The sequence below is a fragment of the Podarcis liolepis genome (assembly GCF_965112155.1).
Source record: "Podarcis liolepis genome assembly, chromosome: 8".
In the NCBI taxonomy this organism is placed as follows: domain Eukaryota; kingdom Metazoa; phylum Chordata; class Lepidosauria; order Squamata; family Lacertidae; genus Podarcis; species Podarcis liolepis.
In genome coordinates, this window is record NC_139560.1 from 72,179,125 (window position 1) to 72,199,932 (window position 20,808).

The window sequence follows — 20,808 nt, forward strand, 5'->3', positions numbered from 1 at the left end:
AAGGAGGAAAATTTGTGATTTAAAAGATTTGTTAGGAGAGGGGGGGAAACCCAGACAAAATGGCAGAAGGGGGGGGGGGATAAACCAGTCTTTGTTTTCGTTGAGATAAAATGTGCAAATTCCAACCAAGAAATCAATGTGAACATTAAGCTAGCCTCTGTTCGCACCCCCCTTCCTTTGAAAGCAATTCTGTTGATTCACGGCTTTGCTAAGGACAGGTTGGATTATTTCTTTTCAAAACTCTACCAGCAGCTTCTGTATGCTTCTGATTCAAGGATGGTGACCTCTGAATCTCACATGTAGTGAACCTTGAGAAGATGCCGTAGCAATGCACAGGGGGAGATACGAGAAGTCTGGCATTTAAGCAAGAGTAATGCAGGATTAGAGAAGGAAAACTCGTTTGTTGTTGTTTTTTTTAGTTTGGTTCTGTGTGCAAATGCTCATAATGGCTTTCTTGAAGTGTCTGAGGGAGCAGCTGGAGACAGACAACCAGGAATGAAAGAGGAAATGGTTGCTTAAGGTAGATTCAAGTGTTAAAGATGGGAGTGGGCAAAAAGGCTGTGATGCTCTAGCCATGCCAGCCTGTTATGAATAAGAAAGTGTATTTCTTATTGTAACAGGAATAAGGTATAGGTAAAGGACCCCTGGATGATTAAGTCCAGTCAAAGGCGACTATGGGGTTGCGGCGCTCATCTCCCTTTCAGGCTGAGGGAACCAGTGTTTGTCCACAGACAGCTTTCTGGGTCATGTGGCCAGCAGGAATAAACCACTTCTGGTGCAACAGAACACCGTAACGAAAACCAGAGTGCACAGAAACACTGTTTAGCTTTCCACCACAGTGGTACCTATTTATCTGCTTGCACTGGTGTGCTTTTGAACTGCTAGGTTGGCAGGAGCTGGGACAGAGCGATGGGAGCTCACCCTGCCATAGGGATTTGAACTACCGATCTTCTGATCAGCAAGCCCAAGAGGCTCAGTGGTTGAGACCACAGCACCACCTGTGTCCCATTACCTTCAACAGGAACACAGACAGGTGTAGTATAATAATAATAATAATAATAATAATAATAATAATAATAATAAGCAGGTTGTGTCTTGAACAGATGCTGACAATTCAGAATTAGTTTGAACTGACTAAAATGATCATGCAAAGTTGGCAGAACTAGGAATAAACCTTGAGAAAAGTTGGGAAGTATTGTGATTGTAAGATAAACGTCAAAACAATCTTCATAGGATGAAGTCGGGTGAAGTGGGGTATTAGTAAATCGGTTTAAGATTGCTGCTTTTTTCCATATTTTAGGGAGATCTGCTTTCACATAGATACTTGAAATGCTTTTTTTTTTTGTCTGTGTCACACCGTTTATGTAGCAGATACTGCATATAATCAAAGAAATAACGCATGGCTACACTGAAGTCATGAATCAATTAATTAAAGTACAGGAGATCAAAAGATTGTTGTTCAGGAAGAAAGGGGTGTATAGGGAAGAGAAAACACAAACAATAGCCAAGCGAGAACAATATGACACAGTTGTGTTTACTGGAAACAAGGCTTTGAATTCTCTGAGCAACAGACTGCCAGATGATCTGAATGATTTGCTGGTGATACATTTCCCCTGGACCAATTGGAAAAAGTCCAAGACTCATTTCCACCAGAAGATTGGGGAATTTGCCATTCCCTCCTTTGCTGCAGGTGTCAAGAGAGAGCAGGGATGTGTTCTGGTGTTCTGTTTGAAAGGCAGGAGAGCAGAGCAGCCCTACCCATGCTGTCCCACTCGCTGCTAATGCTTACAGGTACACAAACTGTCTAGCTCAGGGGTCAGCAAACTTTTTCAGAAGGGGGCCGGTCCGCTGTCCCTCAGACCTTGTGGGGGGCCGCACTATATTTTTTTTGGGGGGGATGAATTCCTGTGCCCCACAAATAACCCAGAGATGCATTTTAAATAACAGGACACATTCTATTCATGTAAAAACATGCTGATTCCCGGACCATCCGCGGGGTGGATTTAGAAGGCGAGTGGCTGAATCCAGCCCCCAGGCCTTAGTTTGCCTATCCATGTTCTAGCCAATTAACTTGTTTACTCAGAAGGAAGTCCAACTGTGTTTGATGGTTTTTACCATCAAAATAAATGTGTGTAGGACTGCAGGCTAAAAATAACAAAACTTAATTCAAAATTACAGCCCCCACCCCAGAAATCAAAGAAACGTAAAAACAAAACAAAACAAAAAAACAAAAACAGATGGTAACATTAGTTCATGAACCAATAGTCCATTTCTTAAAGGCCTGACAAAAGGCAAACATATTGAAATTAAAAAATAATAATAATTTTATTAAGTTTTTGATCATTTTATACATATAAAACATAACCTATTCAAACATTCAGATACAAGGTTCTTTTGAACCTTCAGACCTCTTGAAATATGTGATATGACAGATGGGGGTGGAAGTTTCCCAATCCTCACCTGTGACGTAATATGTGCAAGACGCCTTATCAAAACTTGCAATGTGGGCATGTGTATTAGGTAGTTTCATACGGGAGTAGATGCTATCTCAAATATCTCAGACCTGGAGCCTTAAATGTTTAAAACAGCATATATATGTTTGGAAAGTAGCCAGCTGTTAAGTGATGGGGATCTCTCAATATGGTATAATATGTATCATGGATGTGGCCGCAACAAGAGTTTTGCCACCTTCTACTGGACCAGATACATTTCTGAACAGTCTTCAAGGGCAGGCCTACATTCAAGAGGGTGAGGTTTAGTTGTGAGGTGATTTTGGGCCAAACTCTATATGTCCCAAAGTATACCAGGCCAGAAAGAAAACTCCCAAACTTGGAATCACATAGGCTACTTAAGCCTAGGGTTGCCATGTTTCAAAAAGTAAAATTCCTGACACCCGAAAAGTTGTTAATATTTTTTTTAGAAAACGACCAAAATTGTTGAGTTTTTGGGGGGAACACCCCCAAAAATGTGTTTTTGGGGGGAACACCCCCACCAAAATAGTGATTTTAATATTTGGAGCTGTTTCTGCTGCTTTTTCCATCGTGTTGCCATACTTCTGGTTTTTCCTTACATTTTGCCAGTTTGGCAACATTCCCCCCCAATGACATTTTTACACCCAATTTTTTCCCCTGACGTATGGCAAGCCTCTTTCAGTCTATTGCATGGTAGCAATGAACACTACAGAGGGGTGAGGGAACCCCATCAATTATTGTAAATAAGCTGTGAACTCCAGACAGAGAACTCTGCAATTGGCTTTTTTCACACATATGTGACCTCTGTCGAATTGTTTGCCAGTTAGCTATTGCGGGAAGGAGATATAAAGCTCAGGAACACGGGATGAACTAATGCTGGTAATCAAGAGGTATTTATTCTTTTTGATTCCTCACAGACAGGAAAAATAAGATTAAGTCCAAAGCCAGGGAGGTTACTGTAAAAGAACTCATTCTCTTTGATATTTTATCTGCCTAGAAAGTCAATACCTCTGATTTTCACATTCTTCAATGAACTGATAGTTTTGCAAGGCCTCTGGGTTAAATTCCTCTGTGTCACACTTTGTTTTCATTGATGAAGTTGTATAACAAAGGGGTGGGGAAGTGCAGAATAAGGTATACTAAGTGAAAGCTTCACATGCAATTTGGTGGGTAAATGTGTCAGAAGGGTTTTCAGTAGACTTAGAAGCCATATCACTGTTTCACTTCACACTTAACTTCAAAGGGGAATTGCACCTCTGTGCTCTCAACTTCTTGTTATATCACCGGTGAACAACAATTCAACAGTTCCTTGTTCCTTCTCTTCTTACAGTCATTGTGCAACAACAGCACCTTTTTCCTGTATCCAGACCAGCGTCAGTGCTGTCATTACTTATCAGGGCTCACCTATAAAAAACTGTGGTCCTGTTGCCTGATAAAAGAATAACTATTTGGAAAAAGTTAAATGATAACCTTTAAGGTGGAACCACACGTACTGTATTTCAGTTTGTCTGCCACAACAGCTGCTTCCAAGAGCTGCTACAGGTACAGTGGTGCCTTGGGTTACATACGCTTCAGGTTACATATATGCTTCAGGTTACAGACTCCGCTAACCCAGAAATAGTGCTTCAGGTTAAGAACTTTGCTTCAGGGTGAGAACAGAAATCGTGCTCCGGCAGCATGGCAGCAGCAGGAGGTCCCATTAGCTAAAGTGGTGCTTCAGGTTAAGAACAGTTTCAGGCTAAGTACGGACCTCCGGAACGAATTAAGTACTTAACCCGAGGTACCACTGTATTTGCAACTGATTTGGGCTAGGAATGCGTGAATTGATCAATTTCAGTTTGCCGCAGTTTCTCATCTCCCCCCCCCCCCAGTTTTGAAGTTGGTTTTTGACATTTCCACATCAGTTCGTGATTTCTTTTAAGCGCTCATAAAAATTCATCAGAATTTTGGTGTGAATTTTCCCCAATGTTGCCTAATGTGTGCATATGGCAAGTGATTTCCTCAAACATAATGCATTTTGTATACTGCTGTCAACAATACATGCACTCAACTCAAGTAAATGTATTTTTAACACAGTATAGGGCTGGAGAAGTGCAATGCAAAATTTGGAGAATTGTGAATATGAGAGGGCAGCTCCACTGGGTTCACATATTATTTCAGGAAGTGTAAGTTTGCATTTAAATGTAAACTGAAACAAATTTCTTCTCCATCCCTGGTTGAGGCTCAGCCCTCATTATCCCAGGAGAAGAGGAAAAGGAAGAGGAAGAGGAAGAGGAAGAGGAAGAGGAAGAAGGAGAAGGAGAAGGAGAAGGAGAAGCAACAGCAGGAGACGGGGCTTAGAAAGAAGCACAAAGGAAGGAGGAGAGCCTCACCAAGCTTTTCCCATTTCCCAATGAATCACTGCCTGCTACCCAATCCTGCCTGCTCCATGGTTGCTTCCTTGTCTTTGAAGACCCGGCTAGCCTCATTTTTCTTCTTAGCTAAGCCTCTGGTCCATAAGCTGATTTCACTTCCTAATTTTTTAAGAGGAGAAAAAGATCTTCATATTTTAGGAACACCTCATGCTCGCTTACAGCAGCACAGGGCTTTAGCTGGACTGCATTCCAGTTTGAGATCTTTTCTGAGTGTGGTTATTTGACTGTAATGCACTGTGCAATCACATGGCAATAGAAGGGACTGCAGTGCCAATTGGAATCAGCTTTCCTAAACACTGTAAATGGAAAGACCTACCAGACCTGCTGGCCACCTTGCTATTATGATAGGGCTGCCATACATCCAGATTTCCCCACACATTATCGGGATTTCATTGACATCTGGGGGGAATTTCTGAAAGGTGGCGCTTTGTCCTAAATCAATCAAAAAATGTCAGGGTGTCCTGGGTTTTCCTATTTGAAATATGGCAACCCTGTCTTGTGATAAGTGAAATGCAACCCCACTACTCTCCCCATAGGAAGTTTTTGTATGTGTGAAGGTGGGGGGGGGCAAAGTTTTCTTGTCTCTTTTAGAAGACATCTGAAAGCAGCCCTGTTAAGGAAGTTTTTAATGTCTGATGTTCTCTTACATTTATTATTATTATTATTATTATTATTATTATTATTATTATTATTATTTCTGTTGGGAGCTGCCCGGTGGCTGGGGAAACCCAGCTAGACACATGGGGTATAAATAAATAAATTATTTATTTATATTGTTGTTGTTGTTGTTGTTGTTATGTCCTGTCAGAAAGACAGGAAAACAGAGCCCATATTTTTCAGGGTGCAAAATATTTACAGGTGAAAGGAAGGCACAGCACTAACCCAAATGTTTCAGGTAGGGGCCTATGACCATTAACTACATATACACACAATCCACAACTCGCCTCTTTTCATTGATGACCTATTCTCTTTCACAGCAATCATAAACAGCAGTCAGCTTTTGTTAATATGAGATGGCATTTGAAAAGGCTTTGCTGAAGTCTAATTTCTCTTTAGAAAGAAAGCAAATTAAAAATAATTTTCACATCTCCAAGCTGTCCACTGTGAATGATTTTGTTTTGCAGAGACAGAGATTAAGGTTTTTGAGAATCTTTGCAATAGTTTCTTGAAGACTTTGGTGGAGACTGAGTAATGCGGTTAAGTGGCTTCCGGAATAATCCAAATGATAGATAATATCGAGAATACCTGAGGCAACTGCAGTTCCCTTCTCTGCAATCCAGGGTCAAGCTACAATGTCATGTTTTATGAAATCTGGGTACTCAAAAACTAAACCATCTCCTAATAATCTGTCAGGCTTATATACATAACAGTTATAATAACCTGTCCATTTGCTTTAGTGTAGCATTCAGTTCACAGTAATCCGCAGGTGACATCTTATGAAAGCAAAAAACGAAAAGTCCATCAGTTTGCCACATTTAAAAGCCACTTCAGGTGTTCAATGGAAAAGGCATTTTGGGAAGTGTGCTCTCCTTCATGAAGAGCATGTATTGCGGTGGGAGCCGACAGGACACTCCAAAGTTGGGGCGGGCTAATTGACCGTTGGCCACTGATGCGATTGGGGCTTCCCTTGTTGTTGGGAAGAAGTTAATGTTGCCATTTGTTGATTGACAGCCAGAAATGCTAAAACTCCTTGCACGAGGCTAGGGCTTCCTCTTTTCGCCCGTGCATCGGATTGCCCATCCCCCCCCCACCTAGAATTACGGTTGTTCGATTTGACCTTGCTATGCCTGCCATGGGGTCGTCTGCTTTGGAGCAGAGGCCCAGTAAGAATTTTGTCCATCTGGCTGATTGGCTGGGGCCATTTGGTTTTTGCCTACTGCGTAGCAAATCGTCACAACTTGTAAGGTTCGCGGTTAGGCATTGGTTTATGGTTTGGTTGATTGAGGGGCATGGATTGGCTGTGCCTGCCCCTCTAATGCTGCTGCTGCAAGGGATTCCGTTAAAGGAATTGGGGGCTAACTATTGCTTGTCCACCCTGTCAAGGGGGCTCGGGCCATTGCAAGAGCTCCTGGCTGCATTTGGGGTGGGCTGAGGGCAGGTTCCCTGCTCCATCGCTAGCCCCAAGTGTATTCTCCTATTCTGACTTTCACATCGTGCAGAATGTCAGTCTGTCCCCCATGGTGGGGGCAGATAGTCACAACCAATGCCTAAGCTACTACTCACAAATTTGTATTTTAATAAAGTTGTGGCCAAAATTATGCCAAAAATCTTAAACAAAAATTCTGTGTGATGTGTGAGTTATTGGGGTGGCCCTGGGGACCTCGACACGCAAAGGACAAAATATCTTCCCCTTTTTGTGTGTCCAAGTCTCAGCTGAAGAGGAAAGATGCAAATTCTCCTGATGGGAGGGACAAAACATATGGCCCATTTTGGATGAAGCTTTCGAGGTGTTAATGGGCCCATTAACAAACCGCTTGCAGTCTAGATCTATTACATAGTTTAGTGGCTATATAGGGATGGGGAGAATTCAGTTCAGTTCACATTTAAAGGTGAACCTACAAAATTCCCATTGTCCAAAACAATACAACAACTGAAGTTCAGATATGAATTTTTCAATGCAGTTTTCTTGGCCAAATTATGTATACAAAAATGTGTATGTTAGGGTAAAGTGTATGCAAAAAATTCATGTAGTGGTGAAAATAACATTAAAATGAATTAAGTTACAGAAAATTGCTTTGGAATTAGCAAATTTGCATATAAAAAGCCAATGAATCTTCACAATGACTTTTATTAAGCCCAAGCCTTACCCTGATTTAAAAATGTTAAGAACTGACATTAAGATTGGAAAAATCAGAAATTAATAAACTGAAATTGACAGATTTGCCCATACATAGCTATCAGAAAGTCCCTAGTAAAAATACTGTTTAATTTTGGTTATCTCTTGACACCTCTCTTTAAGCAAGCTAGTCTTTTATATATTTATATTCTTAATGCTACTGTTACTCCATGTGCAATATGGGGGAAAACAATACCAGCCTACCTAGTGTTAAGGAAAGTGTTTAATGTTTAATTCTACATGAGTTATGTGTTACAGCTAAAGTTACAGTGGGGAAATGTGAGAGAGCTGAGCAGTGCTGGCAGATTGGAACTGTGGAAGAAAACAGAGCACTTTGGTAAGAGTTGCAAGGACTTTGAAACCAGTTGAACGTGGGACTTGCTGTGGAATTTGGGGCAGCAAGAACTTTGAAACAAAGAGCCCTCTCTGGGATTAGAGAGATGCCTACTTGTAACAACTGTGTGCAGAGTATATGTACATAAAGCACATGTTTGTGTGTGCCAAGTAAAATGCAGCTGTGCTAAACAACTGTTTCATGTGGTGAGCTTAATCGCTTGACTGAAGTTCAACATACATGCAGAACATACACAACACCTAGCAGGATTACTGTAGCAATGCCTAAACTAGCATAAGTGAAGGGCTTTGAATAATAAAATATTGTTATATGTAAGATAATATAATGCAACTGCTTATGTAATTCTTTTATTATTATTTAGAATTGTACCTAGATGTGGGAACTATATTATATAAATAATATTATAAATTTAAGATCCAATTTAGAAGTTATGAGTGAGAAAGCAGAAAAATAGACATCATCATCATCATTTTTAATTTGTATACCGTCTTTCTTACAATACTCAAGGCAGTTTACAAGCTGAAGAAACAAAAAATGTACATCTTATAACAATCTAATGCAGGCTTCCTCAACCTCAAGACAGAAAATTTCCTCATTGTGTTGTGATATTTAAGAGAGCAGTGAAAAAAAATGCCCCGGGGCCTAATGCTTTCATAGTCCCATTTTTCTTCTGGTGCTTTGCGGTTCATGATCAGGACACTTGGATATTTCCCGTTCTAATAGAGAGGATAGAACCCTTAATCAACTTTACGCACTTCAATGCAAGAGAAAATTACTTAGATCAAATATATTTAGTCTACTGGGACACAATGTGCTCAGTTAACGTCTTTATACAATGTGAAGTTATCTCTGAATTATTTATCGTTTCTATGCTCTATAGCCGGCTGCTTTTGTCATAATGATTTTTGCCACAGCAGATGACTATGGCTTTTTAAAAACAAAGTAGTCAATTAAGATAGAAAACTGAGGGAAAGAATATTTTAAAAGCCCCTGCTTTTAAAAAGTCACTCAGTCTGCAATCCTATACCCCCTTACATAAACCCTATTAAACTCAATGGGACTTTGTGTTGAAATTCAGGACGCAAGGGAGAAACGTGCTAAGAGGAAGGCATCCTTGGCAAATCCACACCGTGATCAACTCCTGTGTGGGTCCAGAATTGGCCTCCACAGTCACTTACAGACTCACTTTTAAGACCGTGTTTATGGAAGAGAATCTTACTTGGCTATGAGTGATCGAAGAAGAAGAAGAAGAAGAAGAAGAAGAAGAAGAAGAAGAAGAAGAAGAAGAAGAAGACGATGATTTTCCCGTTTCTGGTTAGATTTTCTAGGTACTTCTGGGTAACCCACAAGCAGATAATGATGGCAACAGGCTTTTCCTGCTGTTTGCCCCTAAGTTCTGATAAACAGATTTAAAAGTACATAAGAGATGAACTAGATGAACTAATTCCTCTTTGGAATTAACTGTTTTTCAAAGAATAGTCTGCAATCCACTGGGAGTAAGCCCAAATTAATGAAATACAACATACTTCTGAAACATAATAAAACATAAGAAGAGCCTTATGAAGCTGACCAATTACTGATCTAGTCTCGTGTTTTGCAGTGATGATGCAATGATGTTCCCATGCAATTGTTCTGAACAAGGACAAAAAAAGCTTTCACATCAATACAGCTGGGACAGCTCAGATCAAGGTGCTGCAGCCAGATACCGAAAAGAAAATAGCATTTTCTCTTTTCTAACACAAGCCTTAAGTCCCTTTTTATTCCAGATGCCTAATGTTTTATAGGAGTAAAACGTTGGGGAAAGGGTTAAGAGAGACAAGATGGCATAGGCACTGACAGATCAAGGAATCCATCCTGCTGCCTGCCCTCCAATTCCAACAGCTGAGCAGTCAGTGGCAGGAACCAGAACCATTTTAAGTCACCAAAAATATTGCAAGTCTCCATGGGTGTTGCCGCAGGGGAAACACATTATTTAAAAAAATACCATTAAAAAACCCTTTACGGGCCAGTCGTGTCCGACACTAGGGTTGTGCGCCCATCTCACTTAAGAGGCCGGGGGCCAGCGCTGTCTGGAGACACTTCCAGGTCATGTGGCCAGCGTGACGAAGCTGCTCTGGCGAGCCGGCACCAGCACAGCACACGGAAACGCCGTTTACCTTCCCACTATAAAGCGGTACCTATTTATCTACTTGCACTTAGGGGTGCTTTCAAACTGCTAGGTGTGCAGGAGCTGGGACCGAAAGACGGGAGCTCACCCCGCCATGGGGATTCGAACCGCCGACCATGCGATCGGCAAACCCTAGGCACTGAGGTTTTACCCACAGCGCCACCCGCGTCCCTTTAAAAACCCTTTAGTGATTATTTTATATATATACTCCCAAACTTAAGGGACAAAATGTGTTAAGGGGCGAACATTGTGATGTGTTTGTGTGTGTTTCACTCTCTGTGTGTGTATCTATCTACTATCTATCTATCATCTATCTATCAATCATCTACGGTATATTGAGGAAAGTATCCAAGACATAGAAAATTACAAGTCATGGCACCGATTAAACAACTTCTTTCTTAGAGAGTAAAGCTGGGGTCAAAAGTGAATTGCATTCAAGATTCAGCCACAGTCGACCCAGCACAAAATCCCCTTTGCAATTTCTTTCATTTTACCTACTGTCACTCTGTCTAAATTAGCCTCCCCACCTAATCACAGAAGGGATTCAAATACTGGGTTTAGCATAAAGAGCTAATTTCAAATTAGACTATTCAGTGACTACTGCCACTTCATTAAGTTTATAATGTTAATTTACGTACACTCCAATGTGTAATTAGTTTTAATAGTTGCAGTGGCTGTAAGATTAAAAAGGAGATGAAAAGTTTTTCCCCCTTCCCTTTAGTTATTCTTTTCAGCTTCAAATTTGTTCCAATTAACCTCTCCCTTCAGTGTTGAAGCCACTCCATTCATTCCTTTTAACAGTTGGCACCAGGAAATATTGCTGCAATGCCTGTTCGTTTAGGCAAAATTTGCATATTACTGAGATAACTATTATCCCGTTTTTGTTCGTGGTTGTTTGGCATCTGTACATACCTAAGCTCCCAGTAAAAAATGTGCTATCTGCCACTGAAAGCAATTTCTGCATTTCACTTATGGTAGCTAAACTAACTCATTTAAAGGGACATTTTGGAAGTAATAGCAGAAATCAATCTATCATCTATCTACCTAATATCTGACACATCTAATCTTTACTCGGGTGATACTATTTTATTCAACTTGGTCACTAAAATGAACAATAAAAAACAATCAAATCACCCTACCTACCTGAACAATATAATGATGATGAAGATCATGATGATAATAATAACAATAATTTATTATTTATATCGCACCCATCTGGCTGGCTATTGTTTACTATGCTATAATGCCCTTCATCCAAGGATCACAGGGCAGTTTACAATACAAAACACACAAAAATGCATACCATAATATAATCCCCCACCCACAACACACAATTTAAAAGGCAATAGATTGTTTAATTATCCAAAGTCCTGGGAGAAGAGGAGTGTTCTAGCCTGTCACTTCCCTGGGGAGAGCGTTCCACAATCTGGAAGCTAACAGTTGTACAGGCTTTGCTTAAAATATTACGCTTTAATATGTATTGACATCAGTTTGCTATTCTGTAACATTCATTTTCAATGATATTGAATTGAACCCCAGATGAATAGAAAATATGGGGCAGGATTCACCAAAGCCCCGTAAACAATGGGGCCTTTCGCTCACTCTTCCTGCCATATGCCCCAGGTGCCCCACCCCCCAAAAAAGTTTTTAGCTGTGGGGCTTAGGCAAACCCCCAGAATGGCACAGAGGAGGAGGAAAGGGAGATTGTTCCATCTGACAAGCAGAATGTTTCATTCATCACAGTGAAACACCAAATTCCACCTATGATAATTTGTGAGCTATTCTTCAGTGAAGCAAGCATGTTGCTCGAAGTTGTTTCTGCAACTGCTGATAGAATTTCAAAACATTTACAGGTCTCATATTATTTATTTCAGTTGTGTTATCCCTCTTGTTATAATCGCTGATTAATTACATCTACCCACCTTGCAGAACACGGAGATGAAACATTTAGGAATGCCGTTGACAGAACCCAAAATTACTTGGTGTGAAGAAAGAATGGGGCTTAAGGTAGAGAGGATGCCTACTTAAATACTCTAAAAACACCCCTACCCCCAAGGAGTGTTGTACCCAAACCCTGGATGTCAACTTCCTGAGATGTAATGGGATGTTGAATAACCAGGGTGAAAACCAACCCTGGCATGTAGTATTGCCCACCACTTCTATTAGTCTCCTGACCTGAGACAGGGAAAACTTAGGCTGTTTCTGGACATTGTTGGGAGTAGCAAAAAGAAGAGCCAAACGGACTACTTTCTGGGGGGTTTTGAGCCGCAAGCTAACACATCACCCAGTTGCACAGCACCAAGCAGCCAGATACGAGATTTAAAGCCAAGCTTACTCCAAGGAGCCACATGAGAATAAATGCAATATTTTATAGGCACAGATGCAGAAACACGTTGCCAATAAAAATACAATTAAGAATAAGGCCATCAATGTAAGGACACATTTGGGAATTTGAGTGCAGCATAGAAAATAGCAAAGCTAACTTGCTTCACCTTAATACCAACTGTTACAAAACCCACTGAACCAGAAACTCATGACCTCAACATGGTGGCCATCAGACAAATTTTCTGCACATTCATCGTGACCTGGATGCCACCTTCATCAGACACGAATTGGTGGCAAGAGGAAACTAATTAATGGAACTTTTTTCCTCAGTGAATGCTACACTCAGAATTCTGAGTCAATAAACGAAGATTTCTTTCTTTTAAATGTTGACATTTCATTATTTTTTATATTTTGCTGGAAGCCACCCAGAGTGGCTGGGGAAACCCAGCCAAATGGGTAGGGTATTAATTAATTAATGTAATAATAATAATAATTTACACTTGGAAAAATGGTATTATGTGAAAACTTTTGACGGTTTTCTTTCAATACAAAGGCAGACTGTTTAACTTACAGTGAAAGGTTAATTTATGACTGTGGCATTCTGAGATACTATAGATCTTGCAGATCACTCTTTAAAGTTTATGTTAATCAAATAAAAAACGCTAATTCCTCTACCACAGGATGAATAGATTATTTCTAGTGCATTGGTAATAGCAGTTTTCATTATCTAGTTTGTCAGCCTCCATAAATTAAATTAGTTTTCTAATTATCAAATCACAAACAACAAAATCTGAATTCCGTTTATGCCTATTGTCAGTGCTATTTTTACCTCCTGTGATAAATAGCTAGAATGGCTGTTTATATTACAACTGAGAACCACCCTTCGCGTTGATGGGGAATTGCTTCCAGGAATGAGAGAACCACTTCCTTCAGTTGATAGTTATTTGTCTATGTCCTTTGAGGCAAATTTTGGTGCTACTAAAGCCACATTCATACCATACATTTAATGCACTATGATACCACTATAAACAGCCATAACTTTCCCCAGAATTCTGGGAGCTGTAGTTTATTAAAGGTTCTGAGAGTTGTTAGGAGACTGCTATTCCCCTCACAGAGCTACAATGCGCAGAACTCTCTGGGAAGAAGAATTGATGGTTAAACTACTCTGGGAATTGTCCACTCTGAAGATTTTAAACACTGGCTATGTTCCTTGGACACAACAGTGAACTATAGCTTAGCATTATGCTTGTTGTATGAACAAGCCTTGGGCTTCTGAGCGTCTTGCTTCCCCGTTCCTGCGATTACACAGAAAAACCACAGCAAAGAGCATACCCCGAGATGATTTTAAGACAAACACTAGCTTATAAATTAGATGACTGTTCGGTGCCAGTAATAAAACAATTTGCATGAGAATGATTTTGCATGGCTCTATTGTTTATAAAAATGTATAATACATGTATTTGATAAATATGCATTTAATTGACAGAGTGTAAAAGCTTTTCCTGAGCTATTCTGTTCCTCGGGGCATGCATTTCAAAAAAACTAGCTGCCTAAATATGCACGAGCTGTGTTCAGTCTTCACAGGTAAAGTGATGCATATTTTATAATCCACCATGAAGCAAATAAATAAGAAAACAAGGATCTGAAAATGTAGGCATTACACTTTGAAAGTAATAATGTATTTATAAAAGCAGGCAAGGGAGGGGAGAGGCTACCCTTTTTTCTTTTTTTTCTTTTTTTCAATACCTGCTCTTGAATCTAAACTTTTTGTATGCCCCATTGTGGTGTAAATATGAACTTTATTAGGACTGGCACATTGGAATGGTTAGGCTGGGTGGATTATGGGGACTGAAACACACCTGTATGCTAATCACATAAGAGCATAAGAAGAATCTACCGGATCAGGCCAATGGCTGTGGGAAACCTCTGAGCAGGACCCATTATGGCTGGTAGCCACTGATAGTCTTATTCTCCATGAATTTGTGTAACTCTCCTTGAAAGCCCTGCAAGTTGATGGCCACCACTGCCTCCTGTGTAAATGTGTTCTATATGTTTACTATGCAGAGTGTGAAGAAATACTTTGTTTTATCTGTCCTTCATCTTCCAATGTTCACCTTCACTGGATGTCCATAAGCTCTGGTGTTAGGATGACTGCATAAGGTACACATGTCCAAAGTCCATTTCAGGGGCGTAATCCAGCCCACCAGTCAGTTTAATCCGGCCCTTGTGACTCAATCAAAAAATCCGCAACAACGTCAACCTTAAAAAAAGCTCGACAACTTTGAGGTAAAAGCTCGACAACTTCAATCCTAAAAAAAGGTTAAGAACTTTGGTCGGCCCTCACGGCGCTTCACTTCATCAAATCTGGCCCTCTTTGAAAAAAGTTTGGACACCACTGGCATAAAGACTTACATCTGTGTGATTCCAGCACTGATCTCTTCCACTACAAGTTGAAGTTTCATTTCACCTTGAACATGTCCCACACTCAGCTTCCAGTCATCAAGGCCTGGTTCACACATACAAGAAGACAACTGGCACCTTCTATCCTATGTGGTGGACATGTAAGGTGGTAAAAGAATTCTGGGAAATGATATATAATGAATTGGAAAAAAATGCTTTAAACAACTTTTTCTTAAAAACTCCCTGAAGCCTTTCTTTTAGGAATTTTAGGTGCCGAAATCCCAATGGAGCAGAAAAGATTATTTATGTATGTGTTCATGGCTGCTCGGATGTTATTGGCCCAGAGATGGAAAGAAGATAAAGTCCCTGCCAGAGAAGAATGGCAGATTAAGTTGATGGATTATGCCAAAATAGGAATAAATGACTGGAAAAATCAGAAATCAGGAAGACCAAAATTTTAATAAAGAATGGGGAAAATTTTCAATTTACCTTAAAAACCATTGTAAACAATTAAAATTGTTAGTAGGGCTAGAATAACGCTTGTAGTTTAATGGCAAATCTTGGATATAATGGAGGTGTAAAATATTTGGATTATTATAAAAGATAATTAACAATAGGACCAGTGGCGTAGCGTGAGTTGTCAGCACCCGGGGCAACGCAAGTAATTTGCGCCCCCTAACCCGGGGCAAGGCAAGTAATTTGCGCCCCCCCTAACCCCTAACCTGCCGCGTCAGGTGATCTGAGGCGAGTTGCCGCTGGCGCTGCCGCCCAAACGACGCTGCTTGCCTGGAGGAGGGGGGGGGGCAGAGAGGCGAGGAAAATGCAACATGGCCCAGCAGCTGCAGCAGCAGCGGCAGAGGCGGGGCTGTGAGGAGGGGCTGCCTGGTGCGTCCTCTGTGGCCCTGACGCGCGGGGACCGCGGCGAGCGCTGAGAGCTGCTGCCTGCCGGACGCCTTCAGCCCGGACGCGCGCACAGCTCGTCGGTTCTGCGAGACATGCAGCTCTGCTACAGCCTGCGCCTGAGGCTCTTCGGCGACTCCGGAGGCAGCGAGCGCCCCCCCCAGATGTTGCGCCCGGTGCGGCCGGCCCCCCTTGCACCCCCCACACTACGCCACTGAATAGGACCCACAAAGGGGAGGAGGGAAGTCCAGGAGATCCTTTGGAATCTTGTTTTTATGTTGTATATTGGATACGTGATTGAAAAACTGTAATTTGAAAAACCAAATAATTTATTTTTTTAAGAAGACAACTGATTTCTCTACACTAGCAGACAAGCAGATGAACCAACTGTATAGAATAGCAATGTACCTGCGATATTACAATATAAAAATTCTTTCTGTGGAGTTAGATCTGCGCCAGCCCATTCATACAGTCAAGGCCTGTTTTTGTTTGCAGTTGATAAAAGTGTATTGAGAACCACATCCCAGTGTATACCAAACAGGGGTAAATAAATTAAGGGAGGTGCGTGAATGTATGAACCAGCCCTTGACTCAATCAAATTTAATTTTACCATGATCCTGCATAGTATCTCAGAGGCAGAGCACCCATTACCATAGACCAGCCTTGTCAAACCTATTGTTCTCCAGATGTTTTGGACTACCTCTCCCATCAGCTGGGAGGGGTAGTCCAAAATATCTGGAAGGCCCCATGTTGCAGTAGACATAGGATGTCATGAAAACCAATCTCCTCGTGGTAGGCAAGTCTGCCAAATGTGAACCTACTCACCATGCAACCATGTTTCTCATATTGTAGGTTTTCCATGCCTCTCCTCCACCATTTGCTAACCTCTGAGGTAGCATATCATCATCATGACTAGTCGTCCCTACTTCTGTATATTATAAAACACAACTAAATTTAAAATTCTTATACAGGTCTTGCTTTTTTATCGCTTTATCTTCTGGGCAGAATTGATGAATTTCAGTCAGCCTGCCGTTAGAGGCATAGACCATAAGACAGCCCCACCCATGCATAAAATATACAGAGTTCACCTAGCATTGTAGTAAAAAAAAATGTCTTCAGTAGTGACTACCGGCCAATAGGAATGCTCAAGAGAAATTGTGCCAAGGAAATTATAGCAAGGCAATTATAACATCTGCAGATTTCTATCATTCACACCAGGGGACATTTACTAATGCAGTCCAAAAGATCACCCAAATTATGACAACGTGCTCCCTGACCAACTTGGCTTCTACAGCAGTAGATATTCTTACGTTAAGTGCCTATGCTGTGTTTCGTCTCATTAGCCTAAAAGCTGAAAGTGTCGATTTAATCTCAAAGTTAAAATGGCATAGTTTTACTTAAATATATCACCTCTTTAAAGATGTGGCATTCAAATGCAGTAGCAAATGCCAAACTAGCTAGTGCTAAAAGGATATGGTTTCCTTCCCACCCCTTAAAATAAAAATAATAAGGTTATAATGATTGTTATGCATGCTGAAAGTAAAGGTTGTCCCTGGTTACAGGGACTTATGTGGATGATCTGTGGTGGGGGACGCAGACTCCCACCACCAATTTCGCATTACAAAACAAACAAAAATAGTGAGATGGATTCAGAGAAGCATGTACATAACCGAGCTGGCAGAAACTGACTTCCCTCCCCACCACAGCCCCTAAGAGGAGATAGATGGGATCTCTGAAAACTAGATTGACACAATCTTTGTGTCCATTTGCTGAGGCTACCTCCAACTGATTTTATGAGGTTTCCCCTTTCCTCTCACCTACCTACACTACTATAATGTAGGGAAGGGGAGTAACTTACTGGTAGATCTTCTGCTCTGCATGCAGAGGGTTCAATTCCTGGCCCCTCCTCATAGGACTGGGAGAGGCTCCCGTCTGAAGCCGTGGCAAGCTTATACTGGCCTGTGAGCACTCCAGTTGGAGAACAGCCTTTACCAAAGGTGTCATGGGCTTTCAAGACACTCGAACTCAGGACAGAAGGGAGAAATGTGCTAAGAGGAAGGCACGCTTGGCAAATCCACACCATGATCAACTCCCACCTGGAAACCAATGTCCCCACTGTGGAAGGACGTGTGGATCCAGAATTGGCCTCCACAGTCACTTACGGACTCATTGTTAAAACCGTGTTTATGGAAGACAATCTTACTTAGCTATGAGTGATCGCCAAAGAAGAAGATGCCAGCCAGTGTATGAGCAAAAATGGCCAATGGTCTGACTCAGTGCAGTGGTAAATTGGGTTAAAAACACCTCGGGTTACAAACATTTTGGGTTACAGACTCTGCTAACTTGGAAGTAGTACCTCGAGTTAAGAACTTTACCTTAGGATGAGAACAGAAATTGTGCAGCGGCAGTAGGAGGCCCCATTAGCTAAAGTGGTACCTCAGGTTAAGAATGGTTTCAGGTTAAGAAAGGGCCTTTGGAACGAATTAAGTTCATAACCAGAGGTACCACTGTATAAGATAGCTTCCTTTGTACTGCTCACCCCATTCACCAACCATCAGAGGTCCCCTTTTTGGGGTGGTTGTCAGGGGAGGGGAAGAAACAAGGAAATCAGTTTTCACCAGCCCCATTGCACACATGTGTTTCTTTGGATCCAGCCCAGTATATGGAACACTTTGCAGTTGTATGTTGTTGGCATCATCAGCTTTCATAAACACTTTCTGAGGCCACATGAATAAACATTTTGTACCAGAACAAGGATTTACCATTAGCACAGTGCAGTGTTATCACATAACTTATTTAAACCGTATGCTTGCAGGATGTCACCATGATATAAAGGGGAGGGTACACCTATGTTACAGCAAATGTCTACAATTTGGTGAATGTTGGCAGTCCCATATCCATTTTAGGAATCTTGGCACTGACTAGCATATTCTCTTCTTATCAGACATATGCTGGTAATGCTGGCTATCTCCTGTAGGTGAGGGTCAGTGCTGACAGGTGTAAAGAAGAAGAAGAAGAAGAAGAAGAAGAAGAAGAAGAAGAAGAAGAGGACCCCTGGATGGTTAAGTCCAGTAAAGGGGTTGCAGAGCTCATCTCGCTTTCAGGCCAAGGGAGCTGGCGTTTGTCTGCAGACAGCTTTACGGGTCATGTGGCCAGCAGGACTAAACTGCTTCTGGCACAACAGAACACCATGATGGAGCACATGGAAACACCATTTACCTTCCCACTGCAGCAGTATCTATTTATTTACTCGCACTGGCGTGCTTTTGAACTGCTAGGTTGGCAGGAGCTGGGACAGAGCAAAGGGATCTCACCCCATCGCAGGGATTCGAACTGCCGACCTTCTGATCGGCAAGTCCAAGAGGCTCAGTGGTTTAGACCACAGCACCACAGGTGTGTCATTTGGGGTTTGGGACAGTCACAAATATCACCTTTGATTGTCAACACATGTGAATGCCAAGTTTTATGAAATGTTGGACTTTCATACTATCTAACTGTGCACAGGGCTAACTAGTGAGTTTTGTGTGTGGAGGGGAGCTGGATGATACTGCTGCCCCTGCCCCAGTGTCAAATACATGGCTGATCCATGTGCTTCCCATCTCAACTGCATGCTGCACCCATAGTTGGTCAGATGTAGACACCTCTTTGTGGAGATCATGCTCTCATCAAGAGGATGGGGTGGCCAGGTGGACTGCTTGTGCATATTCTTGCTTATATTATAGAAATTTTAATCTTACTTCAGGTCTTCCTGCCCCTGGTAAGGGGATGTGTACCATTCTGGTTTGTTCATGTGAGGATTATTAGGCTTAACTAGCCATGTCCCAAGGCATCCACCATTGCGTATGTGCAGGATTGCACAACCCTCACCTGAGGGTGGGAAATTTTAAATCTCAAAACATCATTAATACTGCAGTCTGAGGGGAGGGGCACATGGCTGACAAACAAAGTCTATGAAAACAGTCAACCAGGAGGCCAGGATATCCACAGGATAAGAGGTTTGGGGAGCCTGTGAAGAAGGTGTCAAGGAAAAGGCCTCCTTCTGACCAAGGAATCCTGTTGAGAGCTTGTACAATTAAGGACTATCTAAAAGGTAAAGGTGAAGGACCCCTGACAGTTAAGTCCAGTCGTAGATGACTCTGGGGTTGCGGCACTCATCTCACTTTACAAGCCGAGGAAACCAGTGTTTCTCTGCAGACAGTTTTTCTGGGTCATGTGGTCAGCATGACTGAGCTGCTTCTGGCGCAAAGGAACACTGAAACCAGAGCAGTGCATGGAAATGCCATTTACCTTCCTGCCGGAGCATTACCTATTTATCTACTTGCACTTTTTGGTGTGCTTTCGAACTGCTAGGTTGGCAGGAGCAGGGACTGAGCAATGGGAGCTCACCGCGTCGTGGGGATTCGAACCGCTGACCTTCTGATCGGCAAGCCCAAGAGGCTTAGACCACAGCACCACCCACATCCAAGAGCGCTACCCATGTCCAAGAGGGCCACCTGTGTCCAAGGACTATCTAAACTAGATAGTCATATTTATCCAATTCTAATTTGTTTTGGCTCCATAGGTGGCCAGGGAACCAGAATGTGGTTGTCACATATACCGTTCCTCTTCAGATAGATGGCCTATAAGTGAAGAAGGGTGGATAGGACTTAAGTCATCCAGCTTTGCCAAGGATGTTTGGGCCTATGGAGAGAAGCAGGGTGGTCTCCCCAACCCCCTACTCTTTTTGGAAAAATCACGGCAGGCCTCTGTCCCCAGTTTCAGTGCCTCATGCTATGCCTGTGTGCTCTGCCCGTTATGTAACTTCTCTCCGTTCTATAGGTTTATCTACCTTCTAGAAAGCTATGCCTTAATGTGCCTTAAAATCCGCCAAAGAGGAAAACAGCTGCATTCATTTCTGCCCTCCCCCTCAAACGTAAATGGTCCTAAAAGTGCTTTGCGTT